Consider the following 6733-nt stretch of genomic DNA (forward strand, 5'->3'; position numbering starts at 1 on the left):
GAGACAAAATGAAAATGCAACATACCAAAATTCATGGGATGAAGAAAAGCAGTACTAAGAGGGAAGTTTATAGCAGAACATGTGTATACTAAACAAGAAGAAAGAGCTCAAATCAGCAACCTAAATTTATACTCTAAGGAACTAAAAAAAAAAAACCCCAAAACTAAACCCAAACTTATCAGAAGGAAGGAACTAATAAAGATTAGAGCAGAAATAAATGAAATAGAGATTAGAAAACAATAGAAAAAAATCAACAAAACTAAGAGTTTTTAAAAATATTTATTTATTTAGTTGTGCTGGGTCTTAGTTGTGGCAGGTGAGCTCCTTAGTTGCAGCACGTGGGCTCCTTAGTTGTGGCTCACTGGCTTCTTAGTTGCAGCTTGCTGGCTCCTTAGTTGCAGCACGCAGGCCTCTTAGTTGTGGCATGCGAACTCTTAGTTGTGGCATGCATGTGGGATCTAGTTCCCTGACCAGGGATCGAACTCTGGTCCCCTGCATTGGGAGCATGGAGTCTCAACCACTGTGCCACTTAGGGGAAGTCCCTAAGAGTTAGTTTTTGAAAAGAGCAACAAAACTTACAAAACCTTAGCTACACTAAGTAAGAAAAAAAGAGAGGACACAGATAACAAAAATCAGAAACAAAAGAGGAGACACTGCAACTTCTGCCACAGAAATAAGAAGACTCATATGAGACTTTTGTAAACAATTATATGCCAAATTGCATAACCTAAAAGAAATGGATAAATTCTTGGAAACATACAATGTACCAAGAATGAATCATGAAGAAACAGAAAATCTGAACAGACCAATAACTACTAAGGAGATTAAATCTGTAATCAAAATGCTCCCAACAACAAAAGGTCCAAGACCAGATGGCTTCAAAGGAGAATTCTACCAAATATTTAAAGAAAAATTAACACCAATCTTTCTCAAATTCTTCAAAAACTTGAAGAGGGAGGAACACATCCAAACTCATTTTATGAGGCCAGCATTACCCTGATCCTAAAGCCAGACAGGCACTATAAGAAAACTATAGTCCAATATCCCTCATGAATTTGATGCAAAAATACTCAACAACATACCAGGAAACTGAATTCAACATCATATCAAAAGTATTATATATACATCATGACCAAGTGGGATTTATCCCCAGGATACATGATGGTTGAATATATGAAAATCAATAAATGTATATACCGCTAATAGACAAAGGACAAGAATCACATGAACATCTCGATGCAGAAAAAGCATATGACAAAATTCTACATCCTATCTTGTTAAAAACACTCAACAAACCAGGTATAGAAGGAATGTACCTTAACATATTAAAGGCCATATATGAAAAGCCCACAGGGAACATCACACTCAGTGATGAAAAACTAAAGCTTTTCCTCTAAGATTAGGAACAAGGCAAGGATGCCCACTCTGAACACTTTTATCCAACATATACTTGAAGTCCTAGCCAGAGAAACTGGGTAGATAGATAGACAGATCAATAGATAGAAAGACAGATAGATATAGATAAAAGGCATCCATTAGAAAGGAAGAAGTAAATTTATCTCTGTTTACAAATGAACTGATCTTATATGTAGAAAACTCTGAAGACCACGTAAAAACTGTTAGAAGTAATAAATTCAGTACAGCTGCAGAATTAAAAAATCAGCATACAAAAACCAGTTGCATTTCTAGAATAATGAACTAACTGAAAAGAAAATTAAGAAAACAATCCCATTTACAACAGCATCAAAAAGAATGAAATACTTAGGAATAAGTTTGACCAAGGAGGCAAAAGACTTATACACTGAAAAAAACAAAACATCACAGAAAGAAACTAGATGCAAATATTGATAAATGAAAGACATCCCATGTTCGTATTGGGGAAGACAATATTTTAAAGATGTCTATACTACCCAAAGTTATATACAGATTCAGTGCTTTCCCCATCAAAATCCTGACATTTTAAATAGAAATGAAAAAAAAAATCCTAAAATTCACATGGAACCACAAAAGATCCCCAAAAGCCAAAGCAATCTTGAGAAAGAAAAACAAAGCTGGAGGCATCACACTTTCTGATTTCAAAATACATTATAAAGCTACAGTAATCAAATAGTAAGGTATTGGTATAAAGACAGACACATGGAACAATGGAACATAATAAAGAGCCTAGAAATAAACCCACACACATACAGTCACATGATCTTTGACAAGAGAGCCAATAATACCCACAGCCAACATCATACTCAATGGTGAGAAGCCAAAAGCATTCCCTCTAAGATCAGAAACAAGACAAGGATGCCCACTCTCAACAATTTTATTTGACAGTTTTGGAAGTCTTAGCCACAGCAATCAGAGGTGAAAATAAAAGGAATCCAAATTGGAAAAGAAGTAAAATTATCGCTCTTTGCAGATGACATGATACTATACATAGAAAATCCTAAATGCAACTAGAGATTATCATACTAAGTGAAGTAAGTCAGAAAGAGAAGGACAAATACCATATGATACCACTTACATGTGGAATCTAAAATATGGCACAAATGAACCTACGTACAAAACAGAAATAGACAGAGAACAGACTGTGGTTACCAAGGGGGAGGGAGGGAGGGAGAGGGATGGACTGGGAGTTTAGGGTTGGTACATGCAAACTATTACATTTAGAATGGATAAACAACAAGGTCCTAATGTATAGCACAGGGAACTATATTCAATATCCTGTGATAAACCATAATGGAAAATAATATATAAAAAGCATGTCTCTATGTGTATAACTGAGTCACTTTGCTGTGCAGCAGAGATTGGCACAACATTGTAAATCAACTGTACTTCAATTTAAAAAAAAAAAGGAAAGAAAAGAAAATCCTAAAGATGCCATCAGAAAACTACTAGAACTCATCAGTGAATTCGGTAAAGTTGTCAGATACAAAATTAACATACAGGAATCTGCATTTCTATACACTAACAATGAAATATCAGAAAGAGAAATTAAGGAAACAAATTAAGGAAACAAATCCATTTACCACTGTATCGAAAAGAATAAAATACCCAGGAATAAACCTACCTAAGTGGTCAAAAGACCTGTACTCCAAAAACTATAAGACACTGATGAAAGAAATTGAAGACAACACAAACAGATGGAAAGATATACTGTGTTCTTGGATTGGAAGAAACAATATTGTTAAAATGACCATACTACCCAAGGCAATCTATGGATTCAATGCAATCCTATCAAATTACCAATGGCATTTTTCACATAACTAGAACAAATAATTTAAAATTTCTATGGAAACATGAAAGACTCCAAATAGCCAAAACAATCTTGAGAAAGAAGAACAGAGCTGGAGGAATCACTCTCCCTGACTTCTCCCCTATTACAAAACAACAGTAATCAAAACAGTATGGTACTGGCACAAAAATAGACATATAGATCAATGGAACAGGATAGAAAGCCCAGAAATAAACCCACACACTTATGGTCAATTAACCTGTGACAAAGGAAGCAAGAATATCCATTCGAGAAAAGACAGTCTCTTCAGTAAGTGGTGCTGGGAAAACTGGACAGCTACATTAAAAGAATGAAATTAGAACATGCTCTAACACCATATACAAAAATAAACTAAAAATGGATGAAAGACATAAATATAGGACTGGATACTATAAAACTCCTAGAGGAAAACATAAGTAGCACACTCTTTGACATAAACCACAGCAATATTTTTTTGACTCTGTCTCCTAGAGTAATGGAAATAAAAGCAAAAATAAACAAATGGGACCTTATTAAACTGAATAGGTTTTGCACAGCAAAGGAGACTATAAACAAAACGAAAAGACAACCCTCAGATGGGAGAAAGTATTTGCAAATGATGCAATTGACAAGGGATCAATTTCCAAAATATACAGACAGATTATATAGCTCAATATCAAAAAACCAAACAATTCAATCAAAAAGTGGGCAGAAGGGACTTCCCTGGTGGTGCAGTGGTTAAGAATCCACATGCCACAGTGGTTAAGAATCTGCCTGCCAGTGCAGGGGACGTGGGTTCGAGCCCTGGTCTGGGAAGATCCCACATGCCGTGGAGCAACTAAGCCTGTGCGCCACAACTACTGAGCCTGCACTCTAGAGCCCACAAACCACAACTGCTGAACCTGTGTGCCACAACTACTGAAGCCTGCGTGCCTAGAGCCTGTGCTCCACAACAAGAGAAGCCACCACAATGAGAAGCCTGCGCACCGCAACGAAGAGTAGCCCCCGCTCACTGCAACTAGAGAAAGCCTGCGTGCAGCAACGAAGACCCAATACAGCCAAAACTAAATACATAAATAAAAATTTAAAAAATAAATGTGGGGCTTCCCTGGTGGTGCAGTGGTTGAGAGTCCACCTGCTGATGCAGGGGACACGGGTTCATGCCCCGGTCCAGGAAGATCCCACATGCTGCGGAGCGGCTGGGCCCGTGAGCCGTGGCTGCTGAGCCTGCGTGTCCGGAGCCTGTGCTCCGCAACGGGAGAGGCCACAACAGTGAGAGGCCCGCGTACCGCAAAAATAAATAAATAAATAAATAAATGGGCAGAAGACCTAAATAGACGTTTCTCCAAAGAAGACATACAGATGGCCAATGGGCACATGAAAAGATGCTCAACGTTGATAATTATTAGAGAAATGCAAATCAAAGCTACAATGAGGTATCACCTCACACCAGTCAGAATGGCCATCATCAAAAAGGCTACAAATAATAACTGCTGGAGAGGGTGTGGAGAAAAGGGAACCCTTCTACACTGTTGGTGGGAATGTAAATTGGTGCAGCCACTATGGAAAATAGTATGGAGGTTCCTCAAAAAACTAAAAATAAAGATATCATATGATCTGGCAATCCCACTCCTGGGCATATATCTGGAAAAGACAAAAACTCCAATTCGAAGAGATACATGCATGCCAGTGCTCATAGCAGTACTGTTTATAATAGCCAAGACATGGGAGCAACCTAAATGGCCATCAACAGATGAATGGATAGAGAAGATGTGGTATATATTCATTGGAATATTACTCAGCCATAAAAAGAATGAAATAAGGCCATTGCAGCAATATAGGTGGACCTAGAGATTATCATACCAAGTGAAGTAAGTCAGACAAAGACAAATATCATGTGATATCACTTATATCTGGAATCTAAAAGAATGATACAAATGAACTTATTTACAAAACAGAAATAGACTCACAGACATAGAAAACAAATTTATGGTTACCAAAGCGGGCAGAGTGGAGGAGGGAGGGATGAATTGGGAGTTTGAGAGTAACAGTCATATACTACTATATATAAAATAGATAAACAACAAGGACCTACTGTATAGCACAGGAAACTATGTACAATATCTTGTAATAACCTATAATGGGAAAAATCTGAAAAAATATATATGATATGAATATATGTATGAATCACTTTGCTGTACATCTGCAACTAACAACATTGTAAATTAACTCTACTTCAGTAATAATATTATAAAGAGAGAGCTAAGAATACACAATGGGGAAGGATAGTTTCCTCAATAAATTGTTTTGGAAAACTGGGTATCCACATACAAAATAATGAAATTGAACCCTTATGGATTAAAGACTTAAATATAAGACCCGAAACTGTAAAACTCCTAAAATAAAACATAGAGGAAAAGCCTCTTGGCATTGGTCTTGGTAATTTCTTGGATATGACACCAAAATCACAGGCAACAAAAGCAAAAATAGACAACTATGACCACATCAAACTAAAAAGCTTCTGAACAGCAAAGGGACACAATCAACAAAATGAAAATGTAGCCTACAGAATGGGAGAAAATATTGCAAACATTATACCTGATAAGGGGTTAATATCCACAATATATAAGGAAGCCCTACAGCCCAGTTGCAAAATGCCAAAATCTCAATTAAAAAATGGGTATGGACTTGAATAGACATTTCTACAAAGAAGACATACAAATGGCCAACAGGTATATGAAAAGGTGCTCAACAGCACAAATCATCAGGGAAATGCAAATCAAAACCACAGTGAGATGTTACCTCACACCTGTTAGAATGGCCACTATAAAAAAAAGAAAATGAGGGGCTTCCCTGGTGTCAGAGTGGTTAAGAATCCGCCTGCCAATGCAGGGCACACAGGTTCAAGCCCTGGTCCGGGAAGGTCCCACATGCCATGGAGCAACTAAGCCCTTGTGCCACAACTACTGAGCCTGCGCTCTAGAGCCCGCAAGCCACAACTACTGAGCCCGCATGGTGCAACTACTGAAGCCTGTGCACCTAGAGCCCGTGCTTCACAACGAGAGAAGCCACCACAATGAGAAGCCCGTGCACCGCAATGAAGAGCAGCGCCCGCTCGCCAAAACTAGAGAAAGCCCACATGCAGCAACGAAGACTCAACGCAGTCAAAAATAACTAAATAAAATAATTTATAAAAAAAAAAGTGACAATGTGGAGAAATTGGAACCCCTGTACACTGTTGGTGGGAATATAAAAATGGTACAGCCACTATGGAAAATAGTGGAGAGATTCCTCAAAAAATTAAAAATGGAACTATCATATGATCTAGCACTCCCATTTCTGGGCATACATCTAAAATAATTGAAAGAAAGATCTCAAAGAGATATCTACATTCCTATGTTCATTGCAGCATTTTTCACAATAGCCAAGATGCAGAAACCACTTAAGTGTCCATTAATGTAGCCTAGATAAAGAAAATGCAGTATATAATAC

The 6733-nt window shown here is 37.6% G+C and overlaps 1 protein-coding gene across 5 annotated transcripts in view; it reads left to right on the forward strand.

The window, feature by feature from the left end:
* Positions 1-6733, forward strand: part of ZNF691 (zinc finger protein 691) — a 69209-nt gene that overhangs the window by 24107 nt on the left and 38369 nt on the right. The window lies entirely within an intron of this gene.

The sequence above is a fragment of the Delphinus delphis genome, chromosome 1 (assembly GCF_949987515.2).
Source record: "Delphinus delphis chromosome 1, mDelDel1.2, whole genome shotgun sequence".
Lineage (NCBI taxonomy): Eukaryota > Metazoa > Chordata > Mammalia > Artiodactyla > Delphinidae > Delphinus > Delphinus delphis.